The sequence below is a fragment of the Dendrobates tinctorius genome, unplaced genomic scaffold (assembly GCF_039654945.1).
Source record: "Dendrobates tinctorius isolate UK_male_01 unplaced genomic scaffold, ASM3965494v1 ptg000272l, whole genome shotgun sequence".
NCBI lineage: Eukaryota > Metazoa > Chordata > Amphibia > Anura > Dendrobatidae > Dendrobates > Dendrobates tinctorius.
Window position 1 is genome coordinate 11,977,258 of NW_027361939.1, and position 17,336 is coordinate 11,994,593.

At 42.2% G+C, this 17,336-nt stretch overlaps 21 non-coding genes across 21 annotated transcripts; 13 read left to right on the forward strand and 8 right to left on the reverse strand.

Moving 5' to 3' along the window:
- Positions 1–2,120: 2,120 nt before the first annotated feature.
- On the reverse strand, positions 2,121–2,193 carry TRNAM-CAU (transfer RNA methionine (anticodon CAU)). The gene has a single exon. It is a non-coding gene; the product is annotated as a tRNA-Met (tRNA).
- An 88-nt stretch (positions 2,194–2,281) lies between these two features.
- On the forward strand, positions 2,282–2,353 carry TRNAE-UUC (transfer RNA glutamic acid (anticodon UUC)). Its single transcript has one exon. It is a non-coding gene; the product is annotated as a tRNA-Glu (tRNA).
- An 892-nt stretch (positions 2,354–3,245) lies between these two features.
- On the forward strand, positions 3,246–3,317 carry TRNAE-CUC (transfer RNA glutamic acid (anticodon CUC)). Its single transcript has one exon. It is a non-coding gene; the product is annotated as a tRNA-Glu (tRNA).
- A 965-nt stretch (positions 3,318–4,282) lies between these two features.
- TRNAM-CAU (transfer RNA methionine (anticodon CAU)) lies at positions 4,283–4,355 on the reverse strand. The gene has a single exon. It is a non-coding gene; the product is annotated as a tRNA-Met (tRNA).
- Positions 4,356–4,443: 88 nt separating this feature from the next.
- On the forward strand, positions 4,444–4,515 carry TRNAE-UUC (transfer RNA glutamic acid (anticodon UUC)). Its single transcript has one exon. It is a non-coding gene; the product is annotated as a tRNA-Glu (tRNA).
- An 892-nt stretch (positions 4,516–5,407) lies between these two features.
- Positions 5,408–5,479, forward strand: TRNAE-CUC (transfer RNA glutamic acid (anticodon CUC)). The gene has a single exon. It is a non-coding gene; the product is annotated as a tRNA-Glu (tRNA).
- Positions 5,480–6,444: 965 nt separating this feature from the next.
- TRNAM-CAU (transfer RNA methionine (anticodon CAU)) lies at positions 6,445–6,517 on the reverse strand. The gene has a single exon. It is a non-coding gene; the product is annotated as a tRNA-Met (tRNA).
- An 88-nt stretch (positions 6,518–6,605) lies between these two features.
- Positions 6,606–6,677, forward strand: TRNAE-UUC (transfer RNA glutamic acid (anticodon UUC)). The gene has a single exon. It is a non-coding gene; the product is annotated as a tRNA-Glu (tRNA).
- A 1,929-nt stretch (positions 6,678–8,606) lies between these two features.
- On the reverse strand, positions 8,607–8,679 carry TRNAM-CAU (transfer RNA methionine (anticodon CAU)). The gene has a single exon. It is a non-coding gene; the product is annotated as a tRNA-Met (tRNA).
- An 88-nt stretch (positions 8,680–8,767) lies between these two features.
- Positions 8,768–8,839, forward strand: TRNAE-UUC (transfer RNA glutamic acid (anticodon UUC)). The gene has a single exon. It is a non-coding gene; the product is annotated as a tRNA-Glu (tRNA).
- An 889-nt stretch (positions 8,840–9,728) lies between these two features.
- Positions 9,729–9,800, forward strand: TRNAE-CUC (transfer RNA glutamic acid (anticodon CUC)). Its single transcript has one exon. It is a non-coding gene; the product is annotated as a tRNA-Glu (tRNA).
- Positions 9,801–10,765: 965 nt separating this feature from the next.
- Positions 10,766–10,838, reverse strand: TRNAM-CAU (transfer RNA methionine (anticodon CAU)). The gene has a single exon. It is a non-coding gene; the product is annotated as a tRNA-Met (tRNA).
- Positions 10,839–10,926: 88 nt separating this feature from the next.
- Positions 10,927–10,998, forward strand: TRNAE-UUC (transfer RNA glutamic acid (anticodon UUC)). Its single transcript has one exon. It is a non-coding gene; the product is annotated as a tRNA-Glu (tRNA).
- A 900-nt stretch (positions 10,999–11,898) lies between these two features.
- On the forward strand, positions 11,899–11,970 carry TRNAE-CUC (transfer RNA glutamic acid (anticodon CUC)). The gene has a single exon. It is a non-coding gene; the product is annotated as a tRNA-Glu (tRNA).
- A 965-nt stretch (positions 11,971–12,935) lies between these two features.
- Positions 12,936–13,008, reverse strand: TRNAM-CAU (transfer RNA methionine (anticodon CAU)). Its single transcript has one exon. It is a non-coding gene; the product is annotated as a tRNA-Met (tRNA).
- Positions 13,009–13,096: 88 nt separating this feature from the next.
- TRNAE-UUC (transfer RNA glutamic acid (anticodon UUC)) lies at positions 13,097–13,168 on the forward strand. The gene has a single exon. It is a non-coding gene; the product is annotated as a tRNA-Glu (tRNA).
- An 889-nt stretch (positions 13,169–14,057) lies between these two features.
- Positions 14,058–14,129, forward strand: TRNAE-CUC (transfer RNA glutamic acid (anticodon CUC)). Its single transcript has one exon. It is a non-coding gene; the product is annotated as a tRNA-Glu (tRNA).
- Positions 14,130–15,094: 965 nt separating this feature from the next.
- Positions 15,095–15,167, reverse strand: TRNAM-CAU (transfer RNA methionine (anticodon CAU)). The gene has a single exon. It is a non-coding gene; the product is annotated as a tRNA-Met (tRNA).
- An 88-nt stretch (positions 15,168–15,255) lies between these two features.
- Positions 15,256–15,327, forward strand: TRNAE-UUC (transfer RNA glutamic acid (anticodon UUC)). The gene has a single exon. It is a non-coding gene; the product is annotated as a tRNA-Glu (tRNA).
- Positions 15,328–16,219: 892 nt separating this feature from the next.
- Positions 16,220–16,291, forward strand: TRNAE-CUC (transfer RNA glutamic acid (anticodon CUC)). Its single transcript has one exon. It is a non-coding gene; the product is annotated as a tRNA-Glu (tRNA).
- A 965-nt stretch (positions 16,292–17,256) lies between these two features.
- On the reverse strand, positions 17,257–17,329 carry TRNAM-CAU (transfer RNA methionine (anticodon CAU)). The gene has a single exon. It is a non-coding gene; the product is annotated as a tRNA-Met (tRNA).
- Positions 17,330–17,336: the final 7 nt, after the last annotated feature.

The following is a 17,336-nucleotide window of genomic DNA, read 5'->3' on the forward strand; positions in this document are numbered from 1 at the left end:
ATTTTGTTTCATAGCTTAAACCATTCTCAACTACACCTTATTACTCCAAAGCGTCAAGGGACGCAACAATCCATGTGTTCTGTCTGTCACTAAGGCTCCTGTTTCCTTTCGAATCGGAAACGTTTCAGTGAGAAAGTTCTGAGTGGGTGACACAATATCCCAAGAAAAGGGGGGAGAATAGTTCCACGTGTGAGGAAAAAACCTCATGAACTTCAGATTACCAACTGACGTGCTAAGTACCATGCTCATGTGTCAACTTTTTTCTTTTGTGATGTAAAAGCTATTTAATCAAAGCAAAAACTTCTTTTTTTTTTTTTTTTTAATTTATCTTGCTGCTTAGTGTATAACTTGTCCCACGTGGAAAAGTGGATAGGACCTAGTATCCCTGGTCGACTGGTTTACTTCCTGCTATGGGAGTGACACTCCTTTGGAACTAGTACACACATTCAAAAGCTGCCCCATGCCTTGTACGTGGAAACAGTTTAGGAACTAAATTGGTTATGTTTTGGTACTGAATCGGAAAAATCTGTGGCCCTGTAGCCAAGATGGAGACAGAATCGATTGAGAAAACGAGGGACCAGTACCCCGTCTAAGAATCGAACGTTCATCTTTCAGCTTATGAGACTGATTTGCTTACAACTGTGTTAACGAGGCAAGCTGCGCAAATAGAACTGCAGAAGTTGCTTGTGCCAAGTAGAAAACTTATTTTTTTTCAGATTGTCACTGATAAGACAGCACATCTTTTCCCATATGGTCTAGCGGTTAGGATTCCTGGTTCTCACCCAGGCGGCCCGGGGTCAACTCCCGGTATGGGAATGTACTTTTCTGTACTGCCACCAACATTCAAAGACAAAGGTGTTTTTCAGACAAAAGTATTTCAGGTAGAATTTGCGTTAAGCTGTCGAAAATTCTGAACGCCATCTTTTGGTCCGTTCGTTGTGATGAACTTTGGCACAAGATTTAATTTGGTTTCATAGCTCAAATCAATCTCAACTAGCCCCTTTTACAGCAAACGTGTCAAGAGAATCAACAACCCATGTGTCCTGTCTGTCATTTGGGTTCGCAAATTCTTACTTATCAGAAACATTTTAAATCTGAAAGGGAAAGTTCTAATTTGGTGACAGAATCTCTTCAGAAAAGAGGAGACCGCTTCCCCGTGTGAGGATCGAACTCACGAACTTCAGAATATGAGACTGACGCGCTCGCTACTGACGGGTGTTTTTCAGACAAAAGTATTTCAGGTAGATTTTGCGCTTAGCTGTCAAACAGCTCAAATCACTCTCATCTGCCTCTTTATACAGCAAACGGGTCAAGAGAAACAGCAACCCATGTGTCCCATCTGTCATTTGGGTTCACAAATCCTTACTTATCAGAAACGTGTTAGAACTGAAAGGGAAAGTTCTAAGTTTTTGACAAAATCTCTTCGGAAAAGAGGAGCCTGCTGCCCCGTGTGAGGATCGAACTCACGACCTTCAGATTATGAGACTGACGCGGGTGTTTTTCAGACAAAAGTATTTCAGGTAGATTTTGCGCTTAGCTGTCAATCATTCTGAACACCAGCTTTTGGTTACATTCATTGTGACGACCTTTGGCACAAGATTTAATTTTTTTTCATAGCTCAAATCACTCTCATCTGCCTCTTTATACAGCAAACGGGTCAAGAGAACCAGCATCCCATGTGTCATTTGGGTTCACAAATCCTTACTTATCAGAAACGTGTTAGAAATGAACGGGAAAGTTCTAAGTTTTTGACAAAATCTCTTCGGAAAAGAGGAGCCTGCTGCCCCGTGTGAGGATCGAACTCACGACCTTCAGATTATGAGACTGACGCGGGTGTTTTTCAGACAAAAGTATTTCAGGTAGATTTTGCGCTTAGCTGTCAATCATTCTGAACACCAGCTTTTGGTTACATTCATTGTGACGACCTTTGGCACAAGATTTAATTTTTTTTCATAGCTCAAATCACTCTCATCTGCCTCTTTATACAGCAAACGGGTCAAGAGAACCAGCATCCCATGTGTCATTTGGGTTCACAAATCCTTACTTATCAGAAACGTGTTAGAAATGAACGGGAAAGTTCTAAGTTTTTGACAAAATCTCTTCGGAAAAGAGGAGCCCGCTGCCCCGTGTGAGTATCGAACTCACGACCTTCAGATTATGAGACTGACGCGCTACCTACTGCGCTAACGAGGCAAGATGCACGTGCCAATCTGCAGACGTTTCTTGTGCAAGCCCCCGAGCTGATTTTTTTCAATAGATACCTCAGTGTGTAGCTATCCATTCCCATATGGTCTAGCGGTAAGGATTCCTGGTTTTCACCCAGGCGGCCCGGGTTCGACTCCCGGTATGGGAACGCACCTTTTACTGTACTACTGCCAACAATCAAAGACAGAAATGTATTTTCCAGACAATAATATTCCAGGTAGATTTTGTACTTTGCAGTCAAAAATGCTGAACATCAGGGTATTTGTGGCTCTTACTGACCTTTAGCACAAGATTTCATTTTGTTTCATAGCTTAAACCATTCTCAACTACACCTTATTACTCCAAAGCGTCAAGGGACGCAACAATCCATGTGTTCTGTCTGTCACTAAGGCTTCTGTTTCCTTTCGAATCGGAAACGTTTCAGTGAGAAAGTTCTGAGTGGGTGACACAATATCCCAAGAAAAGGGGGGAGAATAGTTCCACGTGTGAGGAAAAAACCTCATGAACTTCAGATTACCAACTGACGTGCTAAGTACCATGCTCATGTGGCAACTTTTTTCTTTTGTGATGTAAAAGCTATTTAATCAAAGCAAAAACTTCTTTTTTTTTTTTTTTTTAATTTATCTTGCTGCTTAGTGTATAACTTGTCCCACGTGGAAAAGTGGATAGGACCTAGTATCCCTGGTCGACTGGTTTACTTCCTGCTATGGGAGTGACACTCCTTTGGAACTAGTACACACATTCAAAAGCTGCCCCATGCCTTGTACGTGGAAACAGTTTAGGAACTAAATTGGTTATGTTTTGGTACTGAATCGGAAAAATCTGTGGCCCTGTAGCCAAGATGGAGACAGAATCGATTGAGAAAACGAGGGACCAGTACCCCGTCTAAGAATCGAACGTTCATCTTTCAGCTTATGAGACTGATTTGCTTACAACTGTGTTAACGAGGCAAGCTGCGCAAATAGAACTGCAGAAGTTGCTTGTGCCAAGTAGAAAACTTATTTTTTTTCAGATTGTCACTGATAAGACAGCACATCTTTTCCCATATGGTCTAGCGGTTAGGATTCCTGGTTCTCACCCAGGCGGCCCGGGTTCAACTCCCGGTATGGGAATGTACTTTTCTGTACTGCCACCAACATTCAAAGACAAAGGTGTTTTTCAGACAAAAGTATTTCAGGTAGAATTTGCGTTAAGCTGTCGAAAATTCTGAACGCCATCTTTTGGTCCGTTCGTTGTGATGAACTTTGGCACAAGATTTAATTTGGTTTCATAGCTCAAATCAATCTCAACTAGCCCCTTTTACAGCAAACGTGTCAAGAGAATCAACAACCCATGTGTCCTGTCTGTCATTTGGGTTCACAAATTCTTACTTATCAGAAACATTTTAAATCTGAAAGGGAAAGTTCTAATTTGGTGACAGAATCTCTTCAGAAAAGAGGAGACCGCTTCCCCGTGTGAGGATCGAACTCACGAACTTCAGAATATGAGACTGACGCGCTCGCTACTGACGGGTGTTTTTCAGACAAAAGTATTTCAGGTAGATTTTGCGCTTAGCTGTCAAACAGCTCAAATCACTCTCATCTGCCTCTTTATACAGCAAACGGGTCAAGAGAAACAGCAACCCATGTGTCCCATCTGTCATTTGGGTTCACAAATCCTTACTTATCAGAAACGTGTTAGAACTGAAAGGGAAAGTTCTAAGATTTTGACAAAATCTCTTCGGAAAAGAGGAGCCTGCTGCCCCGTGTGAGGATCGAACTCACGACCTTCAGATTATGAGACTGACGCGGGTGTTTTTCAGACAAAAGCATTTCAGGTAGATTTTGCGCTTAGCTGTCAATCATTCTGAACACCAGCTTTTGGTTACATTCATTGTGACGACCTTTGGCACAAGATTTAATTTTTTTTCATAGCTCAAATCACTCTCATCTGCCTCTTTATACAGCAAACGAGTCAAGAGAACCAGCAACCCATGTGTCATTTGGGTTCACAAATCCTTACTTATCAGAAACATGTTAGAACTGAACGGGAAAGTTCTAAGTTTTTGACAAAATCTCTTCGGAAAAGAGGAGCCCGCTGCCCCGTGTGAGGATCGAACTCACGACCTTCAGATTATGAGACTGACACGCTACCTACTGCGCTAACGAGGCAAGATGCACGTGCCAATCTGCAGACGTTTCTTGTGCAAGCCCCCGAGCTGATTTTTTTCAATAGATACCTCAGTGTGTAGCTATCCTTTCCCATATGGTCTAGCGGTTAGGATTCCTGGTTTTCACCCAGGCGGCCCGGGTTCGACTCCCGGTATGGGAACGCACCTTTTACTGTACTACTGCCAACAATCAAAGACAGAAATGTATTTTCCAGACAATAATATTTCAGGTAGATTTTGTACTTTGCAGTCAAAAATGCTGAACATCAGGGTATTTGTGGCTCTTACTGACCTTTAGCACAAGATTTCATTTTGTTTCATAGCTTAAACCATTCTCAACTACACCTTATTACTCCAAAGCGTCAAGGGACGCAACAATCCATGTGTTCTGTCTGTCACTAAGGCTCCTGTTTCCTTTCGAATCGGAAACGTTTCAGTGAGAAAGTTCTGAGTGGGTGACACAATATCCCAAGAAAAGGGGGGAGAATAGTTCCACGTGTGAGGAAAAAACCTCATGAACTTCAGATTACCAACTGACGTGCTAAGTACCATGCTCATGTGGCAACTTTTTTCTTTTGTGATGTAAAAGCTATTTAATCAAAGCAAAAACTTCTTTTTTTTTTTTTTTTTAATTTATCTTGCTGCTTAGTGTATAACTTGTCCCACGTGGAAAAGTGGATAGGACCTAGTATCCCTGGTCGACTGGTTTACTTCCTGCTATGGGAGTGACACTCCTTTGGAACTAGTACACACATTCAAAAGCTGCCCCATGCCTTGTACGTGGAAACAGTTTAGGAACTAAATTGGTTATGTTTTGGTACTGAATCGGAAAAATCTGTGGCCCTGTAGCCAAGATGGAGACAGAATCGATTGAGAAAACGAGGGACCAGTACCCCGTCTAAGAATCGAACGTTCATCTTTCAGCTTATGAGACTGATTTGCTTACAACTGTGTTAACGAGGCAAGCTGCGCAAATAGAACTGCAGAAGTTGCTTGTGCCAAGTAGAAAACTTATTTTTTTTCAGATTGTCACTGATAAGACAGCACATCTTTTCCCATATGGTCTAGCGGTTAGGATTCCTGGTTCTCACCCAGGCGGCCCAGGTTCAACTCCCGGTATGGGAATGTACTTTTCTGTACTGCCACCAACATTCAAAGACAAAGGTGTTTTTCAGACAAAAGTATTTCAGGTAGAATTTGCGTTAAGCTGTCGAAAATTCTGAACGCCATCTTTTGGTCCGTTCGTTGTGATGAACTTTGGCACAAGATTTAATTTGGTTTCATAGCTCAAATCAATCTCAACTAGCCCCTTTTACAGCAAACGTGTCAAGAGAATCAACAACCCATGTGTCCTGTCTGTCATTTGGGTTCGCAAATTCTTACTTATCAGAAACATTTTAAATCTGAAAGGGAAAGTTCTAATTTGGTGACAGAATCTCTTCAGAAAAGAGGAGACCGCTTCCCCGTGTGAGGATCGAACTCACGAACTTCAGAATATGAGACTGACGCGCTCGCTACTGACGGGTGTTTTTCAGACAAAAGTATTTCAGGTAGATTTTGCGCTTAGCTGTCAAACAGCTCAAATCACTCTCATCTGCCTCTTTATACAGCAAACGGGTCAAGAGAAACAGCAACCCATGTGTCCCATCTGTCATTTGGGTTCACAAATCCTTACTTATCAGAAACGTGTTAGAACTGAAAGGGAAAGTTCTAAGATTTTGACAAAATCTCTTCGGAAAAGAGGAGCCTGCTGCCCCGTGTGAGGATCAAACTCACGACCTTCAGATTATGAGACTGACGCGGGTGTTTTTCAGACAAAAGCATTTCAGGTAGATTTTGCGCTTAGCTGTCAATCATTCTGAACACCAGCTTTTGGTTACATTCATTGTGACGACCTTTGGCACAAGATTTAATTTTTTTTCATAGCTCAAATCACTCTCATCTGCCTCTTTATACAGCAAACGAGTCAAGAGAACCAGCAACCCATGTGTCATTTGGGTTCACAAATCCTTACTTATCAGAAACATGTTAGAACTGAACGGGAAAGTTCTAAGTTTTTGACAAAATCTCTTCGGAAAAGAGGAGCCCGCTGCCCCGTGTGAGGATCGAACTCACGACCTTCAGATTATGAGACTGACACGCTACCTACTGCGCTAACGAGGCAAGATGCACGTGCCAATCTGCAGACGTTTCTTGTGCAAGCCCCCGAGCTGATTTTTTTCAATAGATACCTCAGTGTGTAGCTATCCTTTCCCATATGGTCTAGCGGTTAGGATTCCTGGTTTTCACCCAGGCGGCCCGGGTTCGACTCCCGGTATGGGAACGCACCTTTTACTGTACTACTGCCAACAATCAAAGACAGAAATGTATTTTCCAGACAATAATATTTCAGGTAGATTTTGTACTTTGCAGTCAAAAATGCTGAACATCAGGGTATTTGTGGCTCTTACTGACCTTTAGCACAAGATTTCATTTTGTTTCATAGCTTAAACCATTCTCAACTACACCTTATTACTCCAAAGCGTCAAGGGACGCAACAATCCATGTGTTCTGTCTGTCACTAAGGCTCCTGTTTCCTTTCGAATCGGAAACGTTTCAGTGAGAAAGTTCTGAGTGGGTGACACAATATCCCAAGAAAAGGGGGGAGAATAGTTCCACGTGTGAGGAAAAAACCTCATGAACTTCAGATTACCAACTGACGTGCTAAGTACCATGCTCATGTGGCAACTTTTTTCTTTTGTGATGTAAAAGCTATTTAATCAAAGCAAAAACTTCTTTTTTTTTTTTTTTTTAATTTATCTTGCTGCTTAGTGTATAACTTGTCCCACGTGGAAAAGTGGATAGGACCTAGTATCCCTGGTCGACTGGTTTACTTCCTGCTATGGGAGTGACACTCCTTTGGAACTAGTACACACATTCAAAAGCTGCCCCATGCCTTGTACGTGGAAACAGTTTAGGAACTAAATTGGTTATGTTTTGGTACTGAATCGGAAAAATCTGTGGCCCTGTAGCCAAGATGGAGACAGAATCGATTGAGAAAACGAGGGACCAGTACCCCGTCTAAGAATCGAACGTTCATCTTTCAGCTTATGAGACTGATTTGCTTACAACTGTGTTAACGAGGCAAGCTGCGCAAATAGAACTGCAGAAGTTGCTTGTGCCAAGTAGAAAACTTATTTTTTTTCAGATTGTCACTGATAAGACAGCACATCTTTTCCCATATGGTCTAGCGGTTAGGATTCCTGGTTCTCACCCAGGCGGCCCGGGGTCAACTCCCGGTATGGGAATGTACTTTTCTGTACTGCCACCAACATTCAAAGACAAAGGTGTTTTTCAGACAAAAGTATTTCAGGTAGAATTTGCGTTAAGCTGTCGAAAATTCTGAACGCCATCTTTTGGTCCGTTCGTTGTGATGAACTTTGGCACAAGATTTAATTTGGTTTCATAGCTCAAATCAATCTCAACTAGCCCCTTTTACAGCAAACGTGTCAAGAGAATCAACAACCCATGTGTCCTGTCTGTCATTTGGGTTCGCAAATTCTTACTTATCAGAAACATTTTAAATCTGAAAGGGAAAGTTCTAATTTGGTGACAGAATCTCTTCAGAAAAGAGGAGACCGCTTCCCCGTGTGAGGATCGAACTCACGAACTTCAGAATATGAGACTGACGCGCTCGCTACTGACGGGTGTTTTTCAGACAAAAGTATTTCAGGTAGATTTTGCGCTTAGCTGTCAAACAGCTCAAATCACTCTCATCTGCCTCTTTATACAGCAAACGGGTCAAGAGAAACAGCAACCCATGTGTCCCATCTGTCATTTGGGTTCACAAATCCTTACTTATCAGAAACGTGTTAGAACTGAAAGGGAAAGTTCTAAGTTTTTGACAAAATCTCTTCGGAAAAGAGGAGCCTGCTGCCCCGTGTGAGGATCGAACTCACGACCTTCAGATTATGAGACTGACGCGGGTGTTTTTCAGACAAAAGTATTTCAGGTAGATTTTGCGCTTAGCTGTCAATCATTCTGAACACCAGCTTTTGGTTACATTCATTGTGACGACCTTTGGCACAAGATTTAATTTTTTTTCATAGCTCAAATCACTCTCATCTGCCTCTTTATACAGCAAACGGGTCAAGAGAACCAGCATCCCATGTGTCATTTGGGTTCACAAATCCTTACTTATCAGAAACGTGTTAGAAATGAACGGGAAAGTTCTAAGTTTTTGACAAAATCTCTTCGGAAAAGAGGAGCCCGCTGCCCCGTGTGAGTATCGAACTCACGACCTTCAGATTATGAGACTGACGCGCTACCTACTGCGCTAACGAGGCAAGATGCACGTGCCAATCTGCAGACGTTTCTTGTGCAAGCCCCCGAGCTGATTTTTTTCAATAGATACCTCAGTGTGTAGCTATCCATTCCCATATGGTCTAGCGGTAAGGATTCCTGGTTTTCACCCAGGTGGCCCGGGTTCGACTCCCGGTATGGGAACGCACCTTTTACTGTACTACTGCCAACAATCAAAGACAGAAATGTATTTTCCAGACAATAATATTCCAGGTAGATTTTGTACTTTGCAGTCAAAAATGCTGAACATCAGGGTATTTGTGGCTCTTACTGACCTTTAGCACAAGATTTCATTTTGTTTCATAGCTTAAACCATTCTCAACTACACCTTATTACTCCAAAGCGTCAAGGGACGCAACAATCCATGTGTTCTGTCTGTCACTAAGGCTTCTGTTTCCTTTCGAATCGGAAACGTTTCAGTGAGAAAGTTCTGAGTGGGTGACACAATATCCCAAGAAAAGGGGGGAGAATAGTTCCACGTGTGAGGAAAAAACCTCATGAACTTCAGATTACCAACTGACGTGCTAAGTACCATGCTCATGTGGCAACTTTTTTCTTTTGTGATGTAAAAGCTATTTAATCAAAGCAAAAACTTCTTTTTTTTTTTTTTAATTTATCTTGCTGCTTAGTGTATAACTTGTCCCACGTGGAAAAGTGGATAGGACCTAGTATCCCTGGTCGACTGGTTTACTTCCTGCTATGGGAGTGACACTCCTTTGGAACTAGTACACACATTCAAAAGCTGCCCCATGCCTTGTACGTGGAAACAGTTTAGGAACTAAATTGGTTATGTTTTGGTACTGAATCGGAAAAATCTGTGGCCCTGTAGCCAAGATGGAGACAGAATCGATTGAGAAAACGAGGGACCAGTACCCCGTCTAAGAATCGAACGTTCATCTTTCAGCTTATGAGACTGATTTGCTTACAACTGTGTTAACGAGGCAAGCTGCGCAAATAGAACTGCAGAAGTTGCTTGTGCCAAGTAGAAAACTTATTTTTTTTCAGATTGTCACTGATAAGACAGCACATCTTTTCCCATATGGTCTAGCGGTTAGGATTCCTGGTTCTCACCCAGGCGGCCCGGGTTCAACTCCCGGTATGGGAATGTACTTTTCTGTACTGCCACCAACATTCAAAGACAAAGGTGTTTTTCAGACAAAAGTATTTCAGGTAGAATTTGCGTTAAGCTGTCGAAAATTCTGAACGCCATCTTTTGGTCCGTTCGTTGTGATGAACTTTGGCACAAGATTTAATTTGGTTTCATAGCTCAAATCAATCTCAACTAGCCCCTTTTACAGCAAACGTGTCAAGAGAATCAACAACCCATGTGTCCTGTCTGTCATTTGGGTTCGCAAATTCTTACTTATCAGAAACATTTTAAATCTGAAAGGGAAAGTTCTAATTTGGTGACAGAATCTCTTCAGAAAAGAGGAGACCGCTTCCCCGTGTGAGGATCGAACTCACGAACTTCAGAATATGAGACTGACGCGCTCGCTACTGACGGGTGTTTTTCAGACAAAAGTATTTCAGGTAGATTTTGCGCTTAGCTGTCAAACAGCTCAAATCACTCTCATCTGCCTCTTTATACAGCAAACGGGTCAAGAGAAACAGCAACCCATGTGTCCCATCTGTCATTTGGGTTCACAAATCCTTACTTATCAGAAACGTGTTAGAACTGAAAGGGAAAGTTCTAAGATTTTGACAAAATCTCTTCAGAAAAGAGGAGCCTGCTGCCCCGTGTGAGGATCGAACTCACGACCTTCAGATTATGAGACTGACGCGGGTGTTTTTCAGACAAAAGCATTTCAGGTAGATTTTGCGCTTAGCTGTCAATCATTCTGAACACCAGCTTTTGGTTACATTCATTGTGACGACCTTTGGCACAAGATTTAATTTTTTTTCATAGCTCAAATCACTCTCATCTGCCTCTTTATACAGCAAACGAGTCAAGAGAACCAGCAACCCATGTGTCATTTGGGTTCACAAATCCTTACTTATCAGAAACATGTTAGAACTGAACGGGAAAGTTCTAAGTTTTTGACAAAATCTCTTCGGAAAAGAGGAGCCCGCTGCCCCGTGTGAGGATCGAACTCACGACCTTCAGATTATGAGACTGACACGCTACCTACTGCGCTAACGAGGCAAGATGCACGTGCCAATCTGCAGACGTTTCTTGTGCAAGCCCCCGAGCTGATTTTTTTCAATAGATACCTCAGTGTGTAGCTATCCTTTCCCATATGGTCTAGCGGTTAGGATTCCTGGTTTTCACCCAGGCGGCCCGGGTTTGACTCCCGGTATGGGAACGCACCTTTTACTGTACTACTGCCAACAATCAAAGACAGAAATGTATTTTCCAGACAATAATATTTCAGGTAGATTTTGTACTTTGCAGTCAAAAATGCTGAACATCAGGGTATTTGTGGCTCTTACTGACCTTTAGCACAAGATTTCATTTTGTTTCATAGCTTAAACCATTCTCAACTACACCTTATTACTCCAAAGCGTCAAGGGACGCAACAATCCATGTGTTCTGTCTGTCACTAAGGCTCCTGTTTCCTTTCGAATCGGAAACGTTTCAGTGAGAAAGTTCTGAGTGGGTGACACAATATCCCAAGAAAAGGGGGGAGAATAGTTCCACGTGTGAGGAAAAAACCTCATGAACTTCAGATTACCAACTGACGTGCTAAGTACCATGCTCATGTGGCAACTTTTTTCTTTTGTGATGTAAAAGCTATTTAATCAAAGCAAAAACTTCTTTTTTTTTTTTTTTTTTTTTTTTTAATTTATCTTGCTGCTTAGTGTATAACTTGTCCCACGTGGAAAAGTGGATAGGACCTAGTATCCCTGGTCGACTGGTTTACTTCCTGCTATGGGAGTGACACTCCTTTGGAACTAGTACACACATTCAAAAGCTGCCCCATGCCTTGTACGTGGAAACAGTTTAGGAACTAAATTGGTTATGTTTTGGTACTGAATCGGAAAAATCTGTGGCCCTGTAGCCAAGATGGAGACAGAATCGATTGAGAAAACGAGGGACCAGTACCCCGTCTAAGAATCGAACGTTCATCTTTCAGCTTATGAGACTGATTTGCTTACAACTGTGTTAACGAGGCAAGCTACGCAAATAGAACTGCAGAAGTTGCTTGTGCCAAGTAGAAAACTTATTTTTTTTCAGATTGTCACTGATAAGACAGCACATCTTTTCCCATATGGTCTAGCGGTTAGGATTCCTGGTTCTCACCCAGGCGGCCCGGGGTCAACTCCCGGTATGGGAATGTACTTTTCTGTACTGCCACCAACATTCAAAGACAAAGGTGTTTTTCAGACAAAAGTATTTCAGGTAGAATTTGCGTTAAGCTGTCGAAAATTCTGAACGCCATCTTTTGGTCCGTTCGTTGTGATGAACTTTGGCACAAGATTTAATTTGGTTTCATAGCTCAAATCAATCTCAACTAGCCCCTTTTACAGCAAACGTGTCAAGAGAATCAACAACCCATGTGTCCTGTCTGTCATTTGGGTTCGCAAATTCTTACTTATCAGAAACATTTTAAATCTGAAAGGGAAAGTTCTAATTTGGTGACAGAATCTCTTCAGAAAAGAGGAGACCGCTTCCCCGTGTGAGGATCGAACTCACGAACTTCAGAATATGAGACTGACGCGCTCGCTACTGACGGGTGTTTTTCAGACAAAAGTATTTCAGGTAGATTTTGCGCTTAGCTGTCAAACAGCTCAAATCACTCTCATCTGCCTCTTTATACAGCAAACGGGTCAAGAGAAACAGCAACCCATGTGTCCCATCTGTCATTTGGGTTCACAAATCCTTACTTATCAGAAACGTGTTAGAACTGAAAGGGAAAGTTCTAAGTTTTTGACAAAATCTCTTCGGAAAAGAGGAGCCTGCTGCCCCGTGTGAGGATCGAACTCACGACCTTCAGATTATGAGACTGACGCGGGTGTTTTTCAGACAAAAGTATTTCAGGTAGATTTTGCGCTTAGCTGTCAATCATTCTGAACACCAGCTTTTGGTTACATTTATTGTGACGACCTTTGGCACAAGATTTAATTTTTTTTCATAGCTCAAATCACTCTCATCTGCCTCTTTATACAGCAAACGGGTCAAGAGAACCAGCATCCCATGTGTCATTTGGGTTCACAAATCCTTACTTATCAGAAACGTGTTAGAAATGAACGGGAAAGTTCTAAGTTTTTGACAAAATCTCTTCGGAAAAGAGGAGCCCGCTGCCCCGTGTGAGTATCGAACTCACGACCTTCAGATTATGAGACTGACGCGCTACCTACTGCGCTAACGAGGCAAGATGCACGTGCCAATCTGCAGACGTTTCTTGTGCAAGCCCCCGAGCTGATTTTTTTCAATAGATACCTCAGTGTGTAGCTATCCATTCCCATATGGTCTAGCGGTAAGGATTCCTGGTTTTCACCCAGGCGGCCCGGGTTCGACTCCCGGTATGGGAACGCACCTTTTACTGTACTACTGCCAACAATCAAAGACAGAAATGTATTTTCCAGACAATAATATTCCAGGTAGATTTTGTACTTTGCAGTCAAAAATGCTGAACATCAGGGTATTTGTGGCTCTTACTGACCTTTAGCACAAGATTTCATTTTGTTTCATAGCTTAAACCATTCTCAACTACACCTTATTACTCCAAAGCGTCAAGGGACGCAACAATCCATGTGTTCTGTCTGTCACTAAGGCTTCTGTTTCCTTTCGAATCGGAAACGTTTCAGTGAGAAAGTTCTGAGTGGGTGACACAATATCCCAAGAAAAGGGGGGAGAATAGTTCCACGTGTGAGGAAAAAACCTCATGAACTTCAGATTACCAACTGACGTGCTAAGTACCATGCTCATGTGGCAACTTTTTTCTTTTGTGATGTAAAAGCTATTTAATCAAAGCAAAAACTTCTTTTTTTTTTTTTTAATTTATCTTGCTGCTTAGTGTATAACTTGTCCCACGTGGAAAAGTGGATAGGACCTAGTATCCCTGGTCGACTGGTTTACTTCCTGCTATGGGAGTGACACTCCTTTGGAACTAGTACACACATTCAAAAGCTGCCCCATGCCTTGTACGTGGAAACAGTTTAGGAACTAAATTGGTTATGTTTTGGTACTGAATCGGAAAAATCTGTGGCCCTGTAGCCAAGATGGAGACAGAATCGATTGAGAAAACGAGGGACCAGTACCCCGTCTAAGAATCGAACGTTCATCTTTCAGCTTATGAGACTGATTTGCTTACAACTGTGTTAACGAGGCAAGCTGCGCAAATAGAACTGCAGAAGTTGCTTGTGCCAAGTAGAAAACTTATTTTTTTTCAGGTTGTCACTGATAAGACAGCACATCTTTTCCCATATGGTCTAGCGGTTAGGATTCCTGGTTCTCACCCAGGCGGCCCGGGTTCAACTCCCGGTATGGGAATGTACTTTTCTGTACTGCCACCAACATTCAAAGACAAAGGTGTTTTTCAGACAAAAGTATTTCAGGTAGAATTTGCGTTAAGCTGTCGAAAATTCTGAACGCCATCTTTTGGTCCGTTCGTTGTGATGAACTTTGGCACAAGATTTAATTTGGTTTCATAGCTCAAATCAATCTCAACTAGCCCCTTTTACAGCAAACGTGTCAAGAGAATCAACAACCCATGTGTCCTGTCTGTCATTTGGGTTCACAAATTCTTACTTATCAGAAACATTTTAAATCTGAAAGGGAAAGTTCTAATTTGGTGACAGAATCTCTTCAGAAAAGAGGAGACCGCTTCCCCGTGTGAGGATCGAACTCACGAACTTCAGAATATGAGACTGACGCGCTCGCTACTGACGGGTGTTTTTCAGACAAAAGTATTTCAGGTAGATTTTGCGCTTAGCTGTCAAACAGCTCAAATCACTCTCATCTGCCTCTTTATACAGCAAACGGGTCAAGAGAAACAGCAACCCATGTGTCCCATCTGTCATTTGGGTTCACAAATCCTTACTTATCAGAAACGTGTTAGAACTGAAAGGGAAAGTTCTAAGATTTTGACAAAATCTCTTCGGAAAAGAGGAGCCTGCTGCCCCGTGTGAGGATCGAACTCACGACCTTCAGATTATGAGACTGACGCGGGTGTTTTTCAGACAAAAGCATTTCAGGTAGATTTTGCGCTTAGCTGTCAATCATTCTGAACACCAGCTTTTGGTTACATTCATTGTGACGACCTTTGGCACAAGATTTAATTTTTTTTCATAGCTCAAATCACTCTCATCTGCCTCTTTATACAGCAAACGAGTCAAGAGAACCAGCAACCCATGTGTCATTTGGGTTCACAAATCCTTACTTATCAGAAACATGTTAGAACTGAACGGGAAAGTTCTAAGTTTTTGACAAAATCTCTTCGGAAAAGAGGAGCCCGCTGCCCCGTGTGAGGATCGAACTCACGACCTTCAGATTATGAGACTGACACGCTACCTACTGCGCTAACGAGGCAAGATGCACGTGCCAATCTGCAGACGTTTCTTGTGCAAGCCCCCGAGCTGATTTTTTTCAATAGATACCTCAGTGTGTAGCTATCCTTTCCCATATGGTCTAGCGGTTAGGATTCCTGGTTTTCACCCAGGCGGCCCGGGTTCGACTCCCGGTATGGGAACGCACCTTTTACTGTACTACTGCCAACAATCAAAGACAGAAATGTATTTTCCAGACAATAATATTTCAGGTAGATTTTGTACTTTGCAGTCAAAAATGCTGAACATCAGGGTATTTGTGGCTCTTACTGACCTTTAGCACAAGATTTCATTTTGTTTCATAGCTTAAACCATTCTCAACTACACCTTATTACTCCAAAGCGTCAAGGGACGCAACAATCCATGTGTTCTGTCTGTCACTAAGGCTCCTGTTTCCTTTCGAATCGGAAACGTTTCAGTGAGAAAGTTCTGAGTGGGTGACACAATATCCCAAGAAAAGGGGGGAGAATAGTTCCACGTGTGAGGAAAAAACCTCATGAACTTCAGATTACCAACTGACGTGCTAAGTACCATGCTCATGTGGCAACTTTTTTCTTTTGTGATGTAAAAGCTATTTAATCAAAGCAAAAACTTCTTTTTTTTTTTTTTTTTAATTTATCTTGCTGCTTAGTGTATAACTTGTCCCACGTGGAAAAGTGGATAGGACCTAGTATCCCTGGTCGACTGGTTTACTTCCTGCTATGGGAGTGACACTCCTTTGGAACTAGTACACACATTCAAAAGCTGCCCCATGCCTTGTACGTGGAAACAGTTTAGGAACTAAATTGGTTATGTTTTGGTACTGAATCGGAAAAATCTGTGGCCCTGTAGCCAAGATGGAGACAGAATCGATTGAGAAAACGAGGGACCAGTACCCCGTCTAAGAATCGAACGTTCATCTTTCAGCTTATGAGACTGATTTGCTTACAACTGTGTTAACGAGGCAAGCTGCGCAAATAGAACTGCAGAAGTTGCTTGTGCCAAGTAGAAAACTTATTTTTTTTCAGATTGTCACTGATAAGACAGCACATCTTTTCCCATATGGTCTAGCGGTTAGGATTCCTGGTTCTCACCCAGGCGGCCCGGGGTCAACTCCCGGTATGGGAATGTACTTTTCTGTACTGCCACCAACATTCAAAGACAAAGGTGTTTTTCAGACAAAAGTATTTCAGGTAGAATTTGCGTTAAGCTGTCGAAAATTCTGAACGCCATCTTTTGGTCCGTTCGTTGTGATGAACTTTGGCACAAGATTTAATTTGGTTTCATAGCTCAAATCAATCTCAACTAGCCCCTTTTACAGCAAACGTGTCAAGAGAATCAACAACCCATGTGTCCTGTCTGTCATTTGGGTTCGCAAATTCTTACTTATCAGAAACATTTTAAATCTGAAAGGGAAAGTTCTAATTTGGTGACAGAATCTCTTCAGAAAAGAGGAGACCGCTTCCCCGTGTGAGGATCGAACTCACGAACTTCAGAATATGAGACTGACGCGCTCGCTACTGACGGGTGTTTTTCAGACAAAAGTATTTCAGGTAGATTTTGCGCTTAGCTGTCAAACAGCTCAAATCACTCTCATCTGCCTCTTTATACAGCAAACGGGTCAAGAGAAACAGCAACCCATGTGTCCCATCTGTCATTTGGGTTCACAAATCCTTACTTATCAGAAACGTGTTAGAACTGAAAGGGAAAGTTCTAAGTTTTTGACAAAATCTCTTCGGAAAAGAGGAGCCTGCTGCCCCGTGTGAGGATCGAACTCACGACCTTCAGATTATGAGACTGACGCGGGTGTTTTTCAGACAAAAGTATTTCAGGTAGATTTTGCGCTTAGCTGTCAATCATTCTGAACACCAGCTTTTGGTTACATTCATTGTGACGACCTTTGGCACAAGATTTAATTTTTTTTCATAGCTCAAATCACTCTCATCTGCCTCTTTATACAGCAAACGGGTCAAGAGAACCAGCATCCCATGTGTCATTTGGGTTCACAAATGCTTACTTATCAGAAACGTGTTAGAAATGAACGGGAAAGTTCTAAGTTTTTGACAAAATCTCTTCGGAAAAGAGGAGCCCGCTGCCCCGTGTGAGTATCGAACTCACGACCTTCAGATTATGAGACTGACGCGCTACCTACTGCGCTAACGAGGCAAGATGC